Raw genomic sequence first — 21020 nt, forward strand, 5'->3', positions numbered from 1 at the left:
TTCAACAGTATATGATTATTTCTTCCTGTGATCAAATGAGAGCAGCCATATTCTGCTTGTCTTCATTACACAGGCAAGCTGCTCTGCATCTCTTCCCCTCTCAGTCTGTGAAAACTCCACTCCCCTCTCCTCCCCCCACCCCTTGCCTCTGAAATATCATGCATACTTTAGCAAAAGCCTCCTCCTCCCCAGGCTGAGCTCCCATGAGCACTTGCAGCATGGGACTCAGATTGCCTAGGTGCTGGAGAAGCTGGGGGCATGGAAACATTAATTTACATGCATTTAGGTAATACATGAAATAAAAAAAAACATTTGGGGGAAGAATGCCCAGTAAACTAGATTTAGATTGTAAGCTCGCAAGGACAGGGCTCTCTCCCCCTTTTGTGTCTTGAAATCATTATACATTTTATTCATCATGTTACTTTTATCACTGTCATTACCACTTCTGTATTTTGTATTCTATATTTTGTATCATTTTTTGTATTTTGTCACTAATTATGTATCTTGTATATTAGTGTACACCATTGTCTGTATTATGTACCCCATGTTTGTTTCTTACTTTGTACAGCGCCACAGAATATGTTGGCGCTTTATAAATCAATAATAATAATAATAAACTACATGTAAGGGGCAGAAAAAAAAGCAGCAAAAGTTTGTCTCCGATCCACTTTAAAACATACGAAATTCTTCTTTGAAATTTATCTCTTTCTCTGCGGTGTAGTAGTCGAGCTGTGAGTTTTCTTTCCATCCGCTCCATCAATTCCCGCTCGCTGTGGGTCAGCGTAACTTTACTGGGCGCTCCGTATAAATATTTATAAGTACGGCAAGCTGCTTGCAGTTTGTGGCGGCGTTGGCGGATGCGAGAGCGTTTTAGGTATATTTTAGCCACCTTCCTCAATAATTTACCAATCAATTAAAATATCGTTATCACTTTCCGGGTTTACCGCTTATCCCGTCTGATATTTAAAGGTCACTTTATCCTCATCTTCACAGGCGAGCTGCAGACGGAGGGAAATGGCCGATCCATCCTTCGCCATTACACGGTGTCAGCGCAATTTATATCCCGCCTCAATTACTCCCATCAATAACAACACTTTGATGATAGATCCTTAATGCCTGTCTGTCTGGCTACGGTAGTGAATTAGGGCGCGGATGATGGCGTGAAAAATCCTGCTGGTCAAGCAGGAGGATTGTGGGTGAAGGTCGCAATCTTATCATTTATGCAGAGCGAATTAAAAATATGAAAGTTGTTTAGAGAAGACGTGCACTTCTCATGTACATGTAATAAATCAAACTGAAATTACTTTTTGATCATTAGAAACCTGAAGTGATTAACCACTTAAGGACCGCAGTGTTAAAGACCAGGCCATTTTTCTGAAATTGGGCCCCTGCAGCTTTAAGGCCTAGCTGCAGGGCCGCACAACTCAGCACACAAGTGACCCCCCCCCCTCCTTTTCTCCGCACCAACAGAGCTTTCTGTAGGTGGTGGGGTCTGGTCTGATCACCCCCAGATGTTTGTTTATTTTTCTACAAATATTTATGGTATTATTTTTATTAAATTTCCCTATTTTTTTATATTTTTGTATTTCCCCCCCTCCCTCCCCCCACCAGCCAATCAGCGTGATCGTCTGTCATAGGCTTCAGCCTTGGACAGCTGATCACTTCCCTGCCTCTGGAGGGGACAGAAGTGTCACACGGCTGTCCCCAGTACAGCGCTGCCTTAGATCGCAGTGCTGTACACAGTAATTAGACAGTGGTTTTGCCATCTAACAGTCTCATAGCGGCGATCGCCACTGGGAGACTGAAGGCGGAGTGGAGCTCTGTCATCATTCATGTGGAAATGCTTGCGCATTAGTGCGCACAATCTCCTGCAATACCCACTCCAAGGGCTTACACCGATCGCCGTTAGGCGGTCCTGGGACTGCCACCGTGGCCACGCCCATCGGCGTGACGTGGTCAGCAAGCGGTTAAACAAAAAGATTTAAAGTGAACCCGAGGTGAAAATAAACTGATGAGATAAGCAATTACATTTATCCTCCTACTCCTAAAAATAACCTTTTTTTAAGTACCTCATGGTTTTCTTTTATATTTAAATATTTACAAAGTAGTTTGGATGTTTTACTGTCTCTAATCTAATCTAAGCCTATCAAGTGTCCCAGAGTTAGAAAAAGGTCAATAGATCATGTATTTTATCTCCCCCTGTTCTCAGAAGTTGTATTTTGCCAGGAAAACTTTTATGACTGTAATTGGCTTATCAGTGATGTTTACTCTATTCCCGACAAGCTACTGAAGACAGAAGCTGCCACTTTTATGCCTATAAATGAACTCTTTTAGGCAGCAAAATAAAACAAGTAAAAAGCCTGGTTATCAATATAAAGTGGATGGGGTGTGTGAGCACCCTGACGCAAAAGATGCAAGAGAGAAAACGGGGGCCCAATGGTGCAGTAATGTCAAAGTAACACATTTTGTGGAAAAAATTAAGCAAAAGGTCTACTCACAAAGGTGGTTTGCTAGGGGCAACCGTCCACTGGCAGCAGGTGGAGACAATGAACCCGACTCCACTCGGGGTGGTCCGTCAGGACCTCGGCTGGTCGCTCTCCTTGATAAAAAGAAGCACTAGGTTTGTGTAAAAACACTGTGGCTAAAGGTGCGTACACACGCCCGGCGGATCGCTCAGAAGCAGCCGTATCAGTCCGCCGACAGTGCGTACACACGCCGGACTGTCGTTGGCACGCCCACCCAGCGGGAGGTAACGACGGACCCGTCGTTGCCTCCAGTCCGGCGTGTGTGCGCACCTTTATGCTTATGCCCCTTCAACGGGGGGCATTGAGGGGTAGATTTAGCACATATAGGGGATAAAGAGGCGCCTGATTGTGTAAAATACGTTAAAAAACAACTAATAAGGAACAAGTGAGGTGGCTTACCTCAGAGACAAAATTCTTATGACAAAGAATTTTTAATAACAAAGCACAGGCAACGCATTTCCCGTCCGTGCCCGCTTCCTCAGGCCAATAAAGGTGCCTATAAACACAACAATCGAGACTCCTAAATAGTTACACTCTAAACGCAGCAGATATAAAGCACATCAGTTAATATGAAAATAAATATACAGTAATTACTCACATATTAAAAAGTATGTTTTAGAGAAAACTATACAAAATTTCCTAATAGCCATACATCCATATAGACATATATGTACACAACAGCCCAAAGGGGCAGAAATCATAGGTGTAAAACCGTGTATAAAAACCAATATGCTGAGATAGATATTCAAATGGGCACATGTGCATACACATATGTGTTGTATATCTGAGTTAGAAGCATATGGTGCTCTTTGTTATATGATGAATCTAATTATATTGGGTGCATAGCAAGTATATAAGATTAAAGGGACTCAATTTATGCATCCATATATAAGTAAAAAAAACACACTAAATGTCTGTGCATATAAAACATAACTGTTATACACTGGCCAAGTTTGTTTTAATTGTTGTTACTTTTTACTTTTTAATGCACAGACATTTAGTGTGGTTTTTTTTACTTCTATATGGATACACAAATTGAGTCCCTTTAATCTTGGTATATCCTTGCTATACACCCTATAAGGTCCAATATAATTAGATTCATCATATAACAAAGAGCATGATATGCTTCTAACTAGAGATGTCGCGAACCTCTGATTTTGGGTCCGCAAACCGCGGACGTGAACTTTCGCAAAAGTCTGCGAACAGGCGGACCGGACGGACTGCCATAGACTTTAATGGCAGGAGAATGCCCGCCAAATTTAACGGTTAATAGCTAACCCTACTTACGTGCAAGAAACACCAAATTTGCAGGTTATGTGGAGAACAGTGACTACAAGAGGAAATATAGGACCTTATTGTTTTTGAGAATAAGTTATTTTTTTTTATTCTCTTTCTGAGTTCTGACCATGGGAAAATTAAACGCCTGCCAACTTTAGCGGTTAATAGCAAAGCCCCCTTAAATGCCAGAAACACAAAATTTGCAGGTTATGACTGTGACTACAAGAGGACATATTTTTTTTTCAAAAAGACCTTATACTTTTTGAGAAAATTGATTTTAAAATTTCAAAGGAAAAAAGTATGCATTTAAACACGGGCAATGACAGTTCTAATGAAACAAAACCCGCAGACTTTAGAGGTTATTAGCAAAGCCCCCTTACATGGTAGAAACACCACATTTTCAGGATATGTTGAAAAGATAGTGGAAAAAAATACAATTTTCCTATTTTTTTCAAATGTATGTGCTGAGTGTGGGAAGAAAAAAAAATGGCATGGGGTCCCCCCTACCTAGCATATTTAACTCCTTCTCTCCCATGCAGGCTGGGAAAGCCAGAACGCAGAGCCCTGGCCGACTGGGGCTTCGCACCCTGAGCTATACCAACCCGCATGGTCCATGGTATGGGGGGGAGGGCTCCAGGAGAGAGGGGACGGCCAAGCCCTCCCCCCCCCCCCCCCGGAGCCCTTGTCCAATCCATGGACAAGGGGCTCTTCCCCACCTCTGGTGCCCCAGGAGGAGGTGGGGGCGACGACTCCCTGGGGGGGGGGAGTTCATGGTGGCATCAGAGAGTCCTTTTTAAGAAGGAGACCCCAGATGCCTGCCCCCTCCCAGGAGAAATTAGTATAGGGGTACAAAGTACCCCTTACCTACTTCCATAAAGGGTTAAATGAAATAAAAACACAGCAATGAAAACAGTCCTTTATTAATCTTAATAAACCAGAAGTACTTACCTGTACCTTTAACCACCTTAGTGGTATGGACGAGCTCAGCTCGTCCATTACCGCCAGAGGGTGCCGCTCAGGCCCTGCTGGGCCGATTCTTACCAAATAAAAAGCAGCACACGCAGCCGGCACTTTGCCAGCTGCGTGTGCTGCCTGATCGCCGCGAGCAGCGGCGAAAGAGGGTCCCCCCAGCCGCCTGAGCCCTGCGCAGCCGGAACAAATAGTTCCGGCCAGCGCTAAGGGCTGGATCGGAGGCGGCAGACGTCAGGACGTCGGCTGACGTCCATGACGTCACTCCGCTCGTCGCCATGGCGACGAAGTAAGCAAAACACGGAAGGCCGCTCATTGCGGCCTTCCGTGTTACTTTTGGCCACCGGAGGCGATCAGAAGAACGCCTCCGGAGCGCCATCTAGTGGGCTTTCATGCAGCCAACTTTCAGTTGGCTGCATGAAATAGTTTTTTTTTAATTTAAAAAAAACCCTCCCACAGCCGCCCTGGCGATCTTAATAGAACGCCAGGGTGGTTAAGAAAATGTTCCCATGCCAATATCCCCAAAAAAGGTCGCACGCCAATATCCTCTCATCTTGCGACCTTGATTGAAGATCTCCTATGACCCGCGCAACCGCCGCTACACAGTACACACCACCGGTCCCCGCGCAGCTCTAGCTATGCTTAGTATAGCTAGAGCCAAAAGCATCTTTGAATGTTGGATCCAAGGCTGCCCATTGGACAGACCATTAGTTAAAGAGACACTGAAGCGAAAAAAAAAACTATGATATTATGATTTGTATGTGTAGTACAGCTAAGAAATAAAACATTAAGAGCAGATACATCAGTCTAATTGTTTCCAGTACAGGAAGAGTTAAGAAACTCCAGTTGTTATCTCTATGCAAAAAAGCCATTATCTCTACGACTTTCAAAGTCCTGGAGAGGGCTGTCTTCTGACTTTTATTATCTCACGTGTTATTGAACTATTTACTTTTTCTCTGCCAGAGGAGAGGTCATTAGTTCACAGACTGCTCTGAAAGAATCATTTTGAATGTTGAGTGTTGTGTAATCTGCACATATTATAGAATGATGCAATGTTAGAAAAAAAACACTATATACCTGAAAATAAAAATATGAGAATATTTTCTTTGCTGCTAATCTTCTAGTAATTATTCATAGTACACAACCAATTCATTATATCATATATATTTTTTTTGCTTCAGTGTCTCTTTAAGTCATGAGTTAAGTTAGATGAAGAAAGATAAATTATGAGATATTGTAAGTCATTTAAGGAGTGATAAATTGGGAGTTAAAGGAGTATGGTGAGATATTTCACAGAAAAGCTTTGTGGAAACCCCCCCCCCCCCACACACACACACACCGTCTTTTTCCTTATTTCTGAAATAACATTTCACCCCTCTCCAAGCAAAAACGCTTAAAGAAAACCTGAACTGAAAATACATTTATGAGATAATAATAAATAGAACTTATTTTTATAGTATCATTTTTACGTACAGTTCAAGGGCTTCATTTTTATGACTGCTTTTTAGGCAGCATCCAAGACAGTCTCATGTAAAATCTGCTTCATTTAGCTGCAAAACAAACTAAAGTAATGACCCTATGAGCTTTTTGGCACTAGAAAGCTATCAGCATAATTTTATTAGCCAGATAAAAGTGTTGTGGCCTCTGTTTAGTTTTTGCATAAATAACAACTCTAAATTTTAACACTTGCTGTGTATGAAAACAGAAAGGCACTTCAGACAGGTTTTTAGTAGGGCTAGTACTACATGTAACTATGTTTATCACATCATGTCACTCGGTTCAGGAATGCTTTAAGAAGAGTTTATTTGTGAGACAAATTTTGAGAATCCACACCATAGACTGCAATGCATTCGGTGAGGAGGGGTTTTCTTATGCCCATAGAAGTCAATGCATTTGTGTGAAAATGTGTTTTCTCATGCCAATGCTGTATATAGTCTCGTTTGTGAGAAAAGTTGAATTTTTTACACAAATTATGGCAAAATAAAAATTGCCATATTTGCCCATCAAAGCAGCTAGGTTATAGACCACCAGGGTTTGCAACTTTAAAGGCAGAGAGCACAACTGACTTCAATCAGTGGACCAAGGTTAAAGAGACACTGAAGCGAGACTAAATCTCGCTTCAGCTCTCATATATAGCAGGGGCACGTGTGCACCTGCTAAAACGCCGCTATCCCGCGGCTTAACGGGGGTCCCTTCACCCCCAACCCACCCCCCGCAATACTTGGTCGTAAAATGGTCGCTGGCTGTCTCTTCCTGGAGGCAGGGCTAACGGCTGCAGCCCTGCCTCCCAGCGCGTCTATCAGACGCGCATCGCCGCCTCTCCCCCGCCCCTCTCAGTGAAGGAAGACTGAGAGGGGCGGGGGAGAGGCGGAGATACGCGTCTGACAGACGCGCATGGGGCAGGGCTGCGGCGGTTAGCCCTGCCCCAACCAGGAAGCGCTCCCCCGCTGCACGGAGGGGGTTTGGGGGGACAGGGACCCCCGTTAAGCCGCGCTATAGCGGCGTTTTAGCAGGGGCACGCATGTCCCTGCTAGCTATGAGGTCTGAAGCAAGATTTATTCTCGCTTCAGACTCTCTTTAAAGAGGAACTCCGGCCTAAACAAACATACTGTCATTAAGTTACATTAGTTATGTTAATTAAAATAGATAGGTAATATAATCTCTTACCCACCCTGTTTTAAAAGAACAGACAAATGTTTGTGATTACATGGGGCAGCCATCTTTTTGGTTGAAAGGAGGTGACAGGGAGCATGAGACACAGTTCCAACTGTCCTGTGTGCTGATCACCCCTCCCAGTTGCTAGGCAATGTGAATAACAACATAGGAAATCCCATCATGCTTTGCACAGCATCAGGGAAAAAACGCCCTGCAGTTTTCTTTAATGGGTGGAGCTTAGCTAAAAATGCAGCTAAAAATGATGCTTTGTTAAGAAAAACAAAGTTCTGATGCTGTGAAACTGTTAAAGAAACACCAAGCCTTTTCAGTTCTGCTGAGTAGTTTTTTAGTCCAGAGGTTCACTTTAAGAGCAGAGTGTTTGACTAGCCAATCACCAGGCAAGAAAGTAGCATTTTGCAGCTGTAGTAGAGAGGTCAACAGAGGCCCTGTTTGTACCAAACAATCATCCAATTCGAGTTCACGATAATTTGGGTATTTTAAGATACTATAGATGATTACTTCTTCGCTGAATTTAATGCTATTCCATCTATCACAATTTTAAAACACTGTTTTTTGTGAAAATGACCTCAAAATGATACCTGCGGTTTAGCTGTCTCTAATGATTGCAAATTGTTATTCCTAGAATCCTAGCTGAGTTAAGGTTGCAGTAAAACAAGGCTTTTTGGGGCATGCTGTGCTGCCGCGTGTAAAACATTTAGCTTCTATTTTGCGTTAATATAGTTTAAGTTCTTTTTCATAACACTTTTATAAACTACTATGGCAACTTGTGTCATTTTTAGAATACGTTTCATTGCAATTTAATAAGAAAAAAAAAAAGTATGAACTTTTCAAAACGCAGAGCAAACTTTTACTGAAGAAGGAAATAAAAAGACTTTGCAGACTAAAAAAACAAACAAAAAACTACCATGCTTAGCAGGTGTAAGTAATAATGCCTAAATTAAAGAGACACTAAAGCGAAAAAAAATGTATGATATAATGAATTAGTTGTGTACTGCGGATAATTACTAGAAGATTAGTAGCAAAGAAAATATTCTTATATTATTATTTTAAGTTATACAGTGTTTTTTTATAACATTGCATCATTCTCTAATATTTGCAGTTTTCACAATACTCAGCATTCTAAATGTTTTTACAGTGCAGTTTTGTGAACTATTTTCCTTTCCTCTGGAGAGAAAAAGAAATTACAATGACTGACAGTTGAGATAACAAGCTTCAGAAGACGGAGCTTTGAAAGTCTTGGAGCTCAATGGCTTTTTTTGCATAGATAACAACTGGAGTTTCTTAACTCTTCCTGTACTGGAAACAATATTAGACTCATATCTCTGCTGCTAATGTTTTATTTCTTAGCTGTACTACACATACAAATCATTATATCATAATTCTTTTTCGCTTCATGTCTCTTAAATTAACAAATAGAGATTTGTGTAGAGTCTATGAGGTCAAATAGACTGAAAATATGGGTTATGAGCTAAATCCAGATGATTCTATGACCTACTTGGATTCCTACGGTGATTTCGGGACATATACCTAACTGAGTACATTTTCACGTGGACTCACTGACTCAGACAAACATGGAGACTTAAAGGGAACCCAAGGAGGGATATGGAGGCTGCCATATTTATCTCCTTGTATTCATAAGTAGTGTCAAAACTTTGAAACAAGCATATGGCTAATCCAGTAAAACCTGAGTCTGCTGAGTCGGAGTACCTGATCTGCTGCATGCTTGTTCAGGGGCTCATTAGAGACACAGAATCAGGAGGACTGCCAGACAACTGGTATTGTCAAAAGGAAATAAATATGGCAGCCTCCATCATCCCTCTCACCTCGGGTTCACTTTAAAGTGAACCTGGAGTAAAATTGAACTTATAAGATAATTAATTGTCTGTGTAGTACAGATAATAAATAGAACATTAGCAATATGGAATTTAGTCTCTTATTTTTATTTTCAGTTTAATGGTTTAATTTTTTAAGATTGCACCAGACTGTCACAGTTGCTGTTTAGAATCCATGCTCTTTCTCTTTTAGCTTAAAGTGGACCTCCAGACTAAAAATCTACTCAGCAGCACTGAAAAGGCTTAGTGGTTCTTTAACAGTTTCACAGCTTCAGAACTTTGTTTTTCTTACCCAAGCCTCATTTTTAGCTGTACAGAAGAAAACTGCCCGAGCATTTTTCCCCTGATGCTGTGCAAAGCATGATGTGCTTTCTGATGTTGTTCTCATTCTGCTGTTTTGGTGCAATGTTTTTTTCTTTCATTTTGAATTTGAGATGTGTAGCCTAGCATGCGCAACTGGGAGGGGTGATCAGGACACAGGACGGTTGGAACTGTGTCTCATGCTCCCTGTCACCTCCTTTCAACCAAAAAGATGGCTGCCCCTATGAAAAAGATGGCTGCCCCCATGAAATCACAAATATTTGCCTGTTCTTTTAAAGCAGGGTGGGAAGAGATTATATTACCTATCTATTTTAATTAACATAACTAATGTAACTTAATTAGAGTATGATTATTTAGGCTGAAGTTCCCCTTTAAAGTATACCTGATATTGACATGTGACATGATGATATGAGATAAACACAGGTACATATAATACTAGTCCTAGTAAGAATAAAAATTCTTTGAAGGCCCTTTCTGAGTAAAAAAAACAAACAAAAAAACATGATTTTTATTACGGTATCTATGCAAAAGGACTTGTCCACAGCTTGTCAAATTCAGTCCAGTTTTCCTAAAAAGTAAATAGAGGCTAAAACAGCTGAGATACAGTGAGATAAGAATTGTGATGGTGTGTAAGCTCAGGAAAGTTCAAAGGATCAAAACTTTTCTGCCTTGTTAAAGGGGAACTTCAGCCTAAACATACTGTAATTAAGTTACATTAGTTATGTTAATTAAAATAAGTAGATAATATAATCTCTTCCCACCCTGTTTTAAAAGAACAGGCAAATATTTGTGATTTCATGGGGGCAGCCATCTTTTTCATAGGGACAGCCATCTTTTTGGTTGAAAGGAGGTGACAGGGAGCATGAGACACAGTTCCAACTGTCCTGCATCCTGATCACCCCTCCCAGCTGCACGCGCTAAGCTTCACATCTCAAATTGAAAATGAAAGAAAAAAACATTGCACCAAAAACAGCAGAATGAGAACAACAACATCAGAAATCCCATCATGCTTTGCACAGCATCAGGGGAAAAAAAGCCCCGGCAGTTTTCTTCTGTGCAGCTAAAAATGAGACTTGTATAAGAGAAACAAAGTTCTGATGCTTTGAAACTGTTAAAGAAACACCAAGCCTTTTCAGTGCTGCTGAGTAGATTTTTAGTCTGGAGGTTCACTTTAAGAATGTTTCTAATATAGGGGTGTATTCACTAAATTAAGTTAAATTCCAAGTTACACCGACATTGCATGTAAAATGTAATGATTAGTAATATGTGCTGTGTAATCTGGGTACAGTAACTCACACAAATAGCATAAGCACAGTATGCACCAGACATATATATTGTTCCTTTAGCGTATGTAAATATGTGACACACTGCAAGCGTTGGGTGCATCCCGCCATCAGTCATGTGTTTCCCTATAACCTGCCCAGCCATTTTGTGGCCCCTAACCCATGCCCAACCATTATATCTACCCTATAACAAATCCAGCTATCGTGTGTCTTACTTTCTCAGCCATTTCCTGTCCCCGTAATCAGGGTTGCCTGTGAATTTTCGCCAAAGGCGTTCGCCAAATGCCATTTTTGTTTTCGAGATTTTTTTTTTAGCAAATATACGCTTACATTTTCTCGTTTTCGCTTTTGAGATTTCCCATGTAAATTCGCAAACATTTTCACGTTTTCGCTTAATGTTTGCCGACTTTCGCAGTTACTAGCAAAGCCCCCTTACCAACTAGATTCACCAAATTCACCAAATTCACAGGGTACGTTAAGGAGAAGTGAGTACAAAAGGAAAACAAAATTCACAAAGGCCTTAACCTTCCTGGCGGTAAGCCCGAACTGAGTTCGGGCTATGCCGCCGGAAGGCACCGCTCAGGCCCCGCTGGGCCGATTTGCATAATTTTTTTTTTGCTGCACGCAGCTAGCACTTTGCTAGCTGCGTGCAGTGCCCGATCGCCGCCGCTACCCGCCGATCCGCCGCAATTCCTCTCGCCGCGGCCGCCCCCCCCCCCCAGACCCCGTGCCAGGCAGCGCTATGGGGCAGATCGGAGTCCCCTCTGACGTCACGACGTCGATGACGTCGGTGACGTCATCCCGCCCGTCGCCATGGCGACGGGGGAAGCCCTCCAGGAGATCCCGTTCTTTGAACGGGATCTCCGGATCTCCGATCGCCGGCGGCGATCGGAGGGGCTGGGGGGATGCCGCTGAGCAGCGGCTATCATGTAGCGAGACTTTGTCTCGCTACATGAAAAAAAAAAAAAAAAAATTAAAAAAAAAAGATTTGCTGCCCCCTGGCGATTTTTTTGCAAACCGCCAGGAGGGTTAAGGTGGCCAATAACGGTCCAATTTCTAGCGAAAAATCGTTAGAGCGATCAGAAATTCTGATTGAATTGGTTGTAAATAGTCTCCATTAGTGGACACAATCGATTATGAACGAGTGAAAAAAATGTCGGCCGAATGAATTTTCGGCGAACCAAAATTTGGATTTTCTTGTTGGTTGTGATAGATAGGAAGTAAAGATTGGTTTGTTGATGGTGTAGTGAACAATTCATTACAATATTTCACTTCCGATCAGAATTTCTTATCGCTCAAACAATTTTTCGCTAGAAATTGGACCGTTAGTGGCTACCTTTATAGTTTTGGAGAAAATCGATTTTAAATTTATGATAGGAAAAAAGTATACATTTAAATGCAGTACATGACAGATAATGTAGCAACCTAACGTTAGTGTAGGTGGAGAAATCACTTTTGGCCCACTGCCAGTAAATCCCATGACACCAAATCGTCATAAGTCTTCATTTATTCCAATATAAAACAGCTTCATAAAACGACATAAAACATAACATAGCGTAATCCTGTTAAACAGTGCGCACAAGCGGCATACACCCTGCGGCTAGAGGGAGGATTAGGAGCGGTTTCCTCACGGACATCCTACCCACACTTCAGGCGAATGGGCATTGGCAAAGGACATTACTACATGCGCTTTTAACACCGGGACGCGTAAGTGCAATCATAGATGCGCCCGGAGTGTCTGTTTAACAGGATTACGCTATGTTATGTTTTATGTCGTTTTATGAAGCTGTTTTATATTGGAATAAATGAAGACTTATGACGATTTGGTGTCATGGGATTTACTGGCAGTGGGCCAAAAGTGATTTCTCCACCTGCAATTCGAGGTGGGCTACATCTGGTGAGCGTTTTGGCATATAGCAGTCGGGGATTGTCACGGAGTGAGCACTGAATGAGAGCACCTGACACGGATGTGAACTGTCACTTGGGCTAACGTGCATGCAAAGTGAAGAGATTGTTTTAATGTTACAGAACGATATCACCCTATGTGAAGCTTTTTTTGCAGGTCAAGGATAAAGTTTTATTGCAAAGTTGAAGGCACAGGTGCGAGGAGCGCAACAGTATTTATATATTTTGAATTTTCCTGGACTGGACTTTCTGTAGCGATCTCACATACTGGTGCAGGCATTTACATGTTATAAGTTTAACTGTGGCGCGGTGTTGTTTTTTCTAACGTTAGTGTAAATTTACCTATAGCAAAAGAGAGAGCAATGAATTTCATGATGGGGTTTCTAGGGGGTCCAAACGCTGTGCAGGCTGGGATAGCCAGAATGCTGAACCTGGGGCTTCGCACCCTGAGCTATACCAGCCTGCATGCAGGTGGGATGGACGGAACTTTAGCTATACTAAGTATAGCTAGAGCTGCACAGGGACCAGCAGTGTGTGGCCGTGGGACATTAGAGGATATTGGCATTAGACAATGATGTAGAAACATTTTTTTACAGGTATTTCTGATTAATTAAAGGATACCCGGAGTGACTTGTGACATGATGAGATAGACATGTGTATGTACAGTGCCTAGCACACAAATAACTATGCTGTGTTCCTTTTTTATTTTCTCTGCCTGAAAGAGTTAAATATCAGGTATGTAAGTGTCTGACTCAGTCCTGACTCAGACAGGAAGTGACTACATAGTTATTTGTGTGCTAGGCACTGTACATACACATGTCTATCTCATTATCACATGTCACTTCGGGTATCCTTTAAGAATATTAAATAACTTTTTTGCGGTTGTGTTTTTATTTCATTTAACCCTTTGGGGAAATATGTAAGGGATACTATGTACCCCTATACTCATTTCACCTTGGGAAGGGTAGGCATCTGGAGGTCCCCTTCTTAAAGGAGACTTCCAGATGCCACCATGAACACACGAGGGCGTCATCCTCCCACCTCCTCTTGAGGTGGGGAAGAGCCCCTTGTCCATGGATTGGACAAGGGCTCCAGGGGAGACGGGGAGGCTTGGCTGCCCCTCTCCTCCAGGGCCCCCTCCCTCATACCATGGACCATGCAGGCTGGTATAGCTCTGGGTGCGAAGCCCCACGCTCAGCATTCTGGCTATCCCAACCTGCATGGGCGACAAAGGGTTAAAGAGGCTTGGGAGGGGGGACCTCACATTATTATTTTTCTTTTAATTTCCCGCAATCTGAACAAAAAAAAAATGTTTTAAAAAAATATGTAAAGTTGCCAGGGATTCTTATACCAAAGCATTGCCACTTCCACAGGGTTTCCAAGGGGTCCGTACGGACTGCATATGGACCCCCTTGGAAGCCCAATCATGATAAAAAATTGAACTTATTTTTCCAAAAATAAGCAAAAAGAATATTGGCATTTTCGCTAATCACTGCCTGAAATCTAGGTCCAACCATTAACCTATAACAAGTCCAGCCATCATATTTCTTCCTATAAGATTCCTGGCCATGTTATGCCCCCGTAATCCATGTTCAGCCATTATTTCTAGTTTCTACCGTATAACTTAGCCATCATGGGTTTTCCTATATTTCACCCAGCCACTTTTTTGCCCTCACAATGCGTATTCAGCCATTATTTCTACCCATATAACAAATCCAGCCATTATGCATCTCCCTATAAGATGCCCAGACATTTTATTCCCCCCTAATCTATGCCCAAACATTGTCTACCCTACAACAAGTCCAGCCATCATGTGTCTTCTACCATCATCTTAGGGGGTGGGGCAGCTGTGAGCACATGATGGCAGCAATGGTACCTCCAGCCCAGCACCATCATATGAGGGGTGGGGCTACTGTGATCACATGACACAACAAAGGCACCTTGGCAAGAAGCCATCAGCAAGAAGCCAAACATTCTGTATCTACAGGCATGTTTTGCTTTTAGCACAATACATCCCTCTGTAATGGTGTCAAATCAGTGTCTTTTGCCATGACAATCACTTTGATGTGCTAATGTTCTTCCACATCTCCTGGAATAGGTTTATGTCACCTTAAACACCCCCACCCCCACTCTATAAAAGCAGTACAGATGTACATCATTGACTTCCCACGACTCTCTCTCCTTGTACAACACCACATGTGGGCGTGAATAATTCTAAACCAAACATAAACTAAAAAGAACGCCTCTCGTGCAGCTAACGAAAAGTTCCTCTGTAATTCCAACCTGACAAAACTTCATAATCCACTAATTCTACGAATTAGAAGGAGCGCCATTATCTGCTTACTCCATTTGTCGCAGCAATTATTCACTAACCCTATTTATAGCAGACTTTTATAGTTATTGATACGATAAAGCCAATTTATGTCTCCTGCGCCCTTCCAAACGAGGCGTATTAGCTATGTGCGCTCGTCATTTTATCACAAATATCATTACATTTGCCAATCTCGAGTGGAGGCGTTTATTAGGCATACATAATGCATTTCGTCCCCAATCAAAAATTCACGTTTTATGCAGATTTTTCTCTCTTTTTTTCCCCTCTGCAGTAAACCTCGGAATGAAAAAGAAAAAAAAATGAACATTCTCAGCTTTCTGCTAATTATCCTCTCTCTCCGTACACGGCGACACCGATTCGCTGTGCCGCAGGCCTAGCGTTGGCTTCATCAAATGCTAATGATAAATTTTCTTATTAACCTGCTAGAAAACTCAATAAAAAAAATAATAAATCTATCCGCTAATAGTAATGGAACGCTGTGAAGTAATTTAAACAGGCAGATTTGTCTCATTAAGCAAATAAGTGGAAAAACGAACTGAACAGCAAATATCCACCACCGTAAGAAATATAGAATAATAAGGATGAAAAGAATCATAACAATAATAGTAAAAACAACTGCTCTTTCTAGTAATGCCGTGCTACATGTAGATTAGCTGGTTGTTAGCACAAATGAGTAGAAGTTAAATGCACTTACTAGCGTACTGCTATATTTGGTTTGGTAATACTGTTTTCATTGCACCTATACTTATTTGTTCACCTAAGTAAGACGTTTTGAATCAGGATGATGATACCATTTATTGGCTAACTTAGAGGTAATAAAAAGTAAACTTTCGGCTAATAAACATTCTTCAGACTTAGTGCCTGTATATTAATGCTGCTTTCACAGTGGGACGGTACAGGCACACGTTAGAGCAGCCTGTAACGCACCCCAACGCACAGCAATGAAAAATCAATGGGCTGTTCACAGTGCCCACGTTGCGTTACATTGTAACGCAGCACGTCTACATAACGTACTGCATGCAGTACTTTACATGCGGCTAAGCCGTATTAGACTGTTTGCACATGCTCAGTAGGTTTTTTTTTTTCATTTTATGGGCGGAGAGGAGGCGGGGAGAGGCCGCTACGTAGCCAGGTACATGGCTACTTATTATTCACTGCACTCAGGGGCGTAACAATAGGCCCTGCAGTGCCTGCGCCCGCGGGGGGGCCCGCTCGGGGCCGTTTTTTGGGGGCTGGAGGGGTGGCAGCATGAGGGGAAAGCCTTGCCCACAGTCGGCGGGGAGAGGGGAAGTTCCCCCCTCTCCCTCACCTCGGGGCTCTCCCCTCTGCGCTCCCCTCCAGCTAGTGAACGTGTGTGGGCAGCAGGCAGCAGCGGCGGCAGGATACATACCTTCTTCCTTGCGTTCCATCGCCGCCTTCTCGCTCTAGCGGCTGACGTCACTTCCGCTTCCGGAAGTGACGTCAGCCGCTAGAGCGAGAAGGCGGCGATGGAACGCAAGGAAGAAGGTATGTATCCTGCCGCCGCTGCTGCCCGCTGCCCACACACATTCACTAGCTGGAGGGGGGCGCAGAGGGGAGAGCCCCGAGGTGAGGGAGAGGGGGGAACTTCCCCTCTCCCCGCCGACTGTGGGCAAGGCTTTCCCCTCATGCTGCCACCCCTCCAGCACCCAAAAAACGGCCCCGAGCGGGCCCCAGGGGGGGAGGGGGCCCGCTCTGAAAATCTGCAGGGGGGCCCGGTGGGGCCTAGTTACGCCCCTGACTGCACTTGCAGTGTTTACATCCTGGAGCGGCCGCGGATTGGCTGGCGGGACCACGTGATGCGGAGAGCTAGGCTCACGTGGTCTCTGCAGCGCCTCCGACAGAGCAGGCGCACCAAGAGCTGCTTGTAACGCGGCTCTTGGTAGCGTCCCGCTCCAACACCACCAGGCGTTGCGTTAGGGGCACGTTATGTGCCCTATAAAGTCCCCTAAACGCAACGTCCTGGTGTGTAAGTAGCCTAACAGTATGTTAGAACACACAGATTATATACATTGAGCATTCAGAGGAGAACATTCTTTTGCAAACATCAATAAATGTCATTAGAAGCCATAAAGGATACTGGAGGTGACATGTGACATGATGAGATAGATGTGTATGTACAGTGCCAAGCACACTAATAACTATGATGTGTTGCTTTTTTTTCCCTTTCTCTGCCTGAAAGGTTTAAAAACCAGGTATGCAAGTGACAGTTTCTGTCTCAGTCAAGACTGGGTCAGACTATAGCATAACCCTCACTGATAAGGACATACAGCCATAAAACACTTTCCTAGCAGAAAACGGTTTCAGAGAGCAGAAAAGAGATAAAGGAGGCCAATAGTTCATAGATTTGAGCTCTAGCATGCTTCAATTAAACAGTAAAAACTTAAAAAGTAGATTTAAATATAAAATAAATCTGTGGGATATCTAAAAAAGTCATTTCTAGGAAAAGGAGGATAGATACAATTGTTTTTTCTCATCAGTTTATTTTCACCTCGGGTGTCCTTTAAAGCAGACCTGAAGACTTAAAAAAAAAAAATGTTTAACTCACTTGGGGTTTCTGCCAGGCCCCCTTGTGCCCGCAACGTTACCATACAATCCTCTGGTCCCCCGTTACGGCTCCGTTTCTTTACCGTGGACTTACAAGTCGACGGCCACTGCCCCTGCGCGGCCCTGAAATCCTTGCATCCTCGTCAAGTCGATGCTAGCATCCTGCACAGGCGCAGTATGAGAAAACCTAATACTGGGCCTGCACAGGACGCTCCCGGTGACGTATGCGGCTAGGGCTGCACAGGCGCAGTGGCCTGCCAACTCACAAAATGAAACTGGGCCGCGGCGAGGGACCGGGTAAGTTAAACTTTTTTTTTTTCACCTTACAGGTTTCCTTGAATTACAACTTCAAATTCTTATTCTGATTCTGAGAAGGGATATTTTCTTATAACAAATGGTGTATGCACTCTGCCTAGTCATGTTTGAACTCTGGATTTACGATGTCTCCTCACCACACTGAGTCTGTGGTATGTGATGTCTTAGCAAACACATGGTCTTATCTATTTGTCATAAATTAGCTAGCATGCCTGTGAGACCCTCCTGAAGTTGGCATCAAATGACATTTATTTATGTTTGCAAAAGAATGTTTCTCCAGTCCAGTGTTTATAAACTGTGTGTTTTAACATCTTGTTAATATACAGGAACTAAGTCTAACGAAGAATGATTAGCCAAAAGCTTACTTTTTATTTTCCTGGCTAACACGGTACAATACTCTACTGCTTTTACTTTGCCTGAGTAGGGATGTTTGGAAATGTTGATTTTTGACTCCGACAGATTTCCACTTTCCGATAAGTGTCTTTACAATTTGCGATTTACGCAGAATGTTAATGTTTTTCGTCACTGAAGTCTGACACTTTGGTCTGAAGTAGCTAATGGCGTGCCGGATTTTATCTAGCAACAGCGCCATCTAGCGGCAGCCATTGTCGGAAGAATCTGACATCGGACCTATGGAGGAAAAGGCCAATGGCAGACATAGGCCTCGATTCATCATTGTCTTTGTGATAACTTTTTCCAGTTCGTTAAATTACCGAATTCAAAGTTTATCTATTTATAGTTGTATTTATCAAGGTTTTTCCGCATTCTGTGTGAATGCGATACAATGCGGTAACCATTCGGTAACGTGTCGATATTTCCATTTTACAGCGGTAATTTAACACAAGGCCATAAGATTTCCATGGAATTGTGGGTAAAAGGCAGTCCTTTGAACACCACGTAGCACCATTCTGAATAGGGCTTAACACCTGGACCAGGATTCTGGAAGTGGCTTGGGACAATCCTACAATTTTGCCAGCTACGGCTTCATAGGAGCCTTTTTTGAAAAAATGTAGTGCAGCTAGCAATTTAGTTAACCCTGGCACTGCCTGTGTTCTCTTACAAGATGATTCAAGAGAAATGCCGATGTCCTGTTACAGCAAATAAATCCATTCTCTTGCAAATTGATATGGTTCTGGACCTTATTCTTGCCCTTTTGTGCCTTTGAGTCAGTCTCAGCTGATACATAACCACTTCAAATGGCTCCATCTTCTCTGTCAGCAATGATCTGACAGGAATAACAACAGAGCAGTGAAGGAGATAACTAATCCTAAATGTAACGCTAAACCAGGCCCACTTTCATTTCCATGAATTGCACTTTCTTCCGTTTTATCGCATCATTACCGAATGATTACCGAATGCTCGCTAACGGCTGTAGATAACTTTGATGAATCCTGAAATCAACGTATCGAGTTCGGTATTTTACCGAGCTGTCAGTAATTGATAAGTCTTGATGAATCAAGGTCATAGTCCGACATAGGGTTAGAAAGGGTTAATAAGCTGTATCATACACAGCGCTCCTGGTAGCCAGAAAAGGGATGGTCGGAAATGCCATTCTGATTTCTGGCTATTTCTCAATTTCTGTTTTTCCAATTTCCTGATTTTTCGTTTTTCCCAATTCCGTTTTTCCAATTTTCTATTTTTCTGATTTCCGAGGAGTGTTTTATTAGTAATTGTTTGCATCAGAAAATGCAAAAAATGAAAAAAAAAAATATTGGAAGAAACATAAATCAGAAAAAAATAAATCGGAAAAAGCGTCTAAAATTACCGTGGTGATTTGATTTTGCAGAAAAAAAAAATCTGCACTCTATGATTGCTCCAATGCTTTTCTGAGTTGCGGTAAATCGGATTACCATTTTCCAATTTCCAAATTCTGATCGGAAATGGCAATTTCCAATTGGAAATGTGGAAATTTAATTCCTGCGGTATCCGAATGAGCATGCCTAAGGCCCCGTTCACACTTGCGTTTTGGCAAATAAACGGACCGGATCCTGATCGGATCCTGACCTGATCCTGATCAGAACCGTACGGTTCCGATCCGGATCCGGTCCGTTTGTATCAGGCATGCATCAGGCTGCCATCCGGATCCGTGGGCAAAAAAAAGCGAAATTTGAAAAAAAAAATGTTGGGGTCAGCAGAAGGTGCACCTGGTGCACCTGTAGAATCAGGTTCCTCCGCTGTAGGCCTCACCTCCACCTCCGACATTCTGCCAAACAGCTCCAGCACGTCTGTCACTGCTGCTCCACTCCAGACATGCTTGGCCCATGTGTCCCCATCCGAAATGGCCGCTTGGATACGCATAGGAAGTGGGGTAGAACGTCAGGTTTTTGTAGGCAGTGTGTTCTGTGCCTTCCGTTCCCCATTGGTTTCTGTGTTCCGGATGGTGCTGTCAGGCTCAGGTCCGGCTCCGGTCCGGGTGCGTGGGCCGGAGATCCGGACCCAAAAAATAGCGCATGTTGGAAAAGAGTCCGGAGTCCGGATCCGATCCGGCTCCGTACTGTGCGGAACGTACGTATGTGAACGTCCGCATAGACTTTACATTGCTATGCGGAACTTACGTTCCGTTTGTACAGTATGCGGTCCGGATCCGATCAGGCGAATCCGGACAGGGAACGCTAATGTGAACCGGGCCTAAGCCATCGGTCATGTGATCCTTTGCCTAGGCTGCAGGTCATGTGAGATACGGCTGCTTCCATCAACGTAGGCGTCAGTTACAGCGTTCGGCGCTGTGACAGATTCAGTACAATACAGACACAAATCTATTCACGCTCAAACAAAAGCCAGACGCACGAGATGAGGCTTTGTGAAGTTTATCACAGTCAATCTACACTTGTTTATCTGGAAGTAAATAGGATCTGATGTCGTCTCTCAACATATGATCTCGACGTTGCGTAGAAACGCGTTTTCTCTGGGAGCGCCGATCAAAGCAGACATCGCCACCTCTGTGGGTACTAAACGTGTAGAATCTCCACTCAGGTATTCCGTGTGTGTCTGCGATGTCAGAAGCTCTGATGTGCACAAG

At 43.1% G+C, this 21020-nt stretch overlaps 2 long non-coding RNA genes across 2 annotated transcripts in view; both read left to right on the forward strand.

The window, feature by feature from the left end:
* The window catches only part of LOC137525910 (uncharacterized), a 91090-nt gene extending 75604 nt beyond the window's left edge, over positions 1-15486 (forward strand). Inside the window, exons 2-3 of the long non-coding RNA XR_011023059.1 lie at positions 12947-12984; positions 15393-15486. This is a non-coding gene — a long non-coding RNA (uncharacterized lncRNA). The remainder of the gene's footprint in view (positions 1-12946; positions 12985-15392) is intronic.
* LOC137525201 (uncharacterized) overlaps positions 1-21020 on the forward strand; it is a 355356-nt gene that overhangs the window by 240731 nt on the left and 93605 nt on the right. The gene's annotated exons all lie outside the window — the stretch shown is intronic.

This window comes from Hyperolius riggenbachi, chromosome 7 (assembly GCF_040937935.1).
Source record: "Hyperolius riggenbachi isolate aHypRig1 chromosome 7, aHypRig1.pri, whole genome shotgun sequence".
Classification (NCBI taxonomy): domain Eukaryota; kingdom Metazoa; phylum Chordata; class Amphibia; order Anura; family Hyperoliidae; genus Hyperolius; species Hyperolius riggenbachi.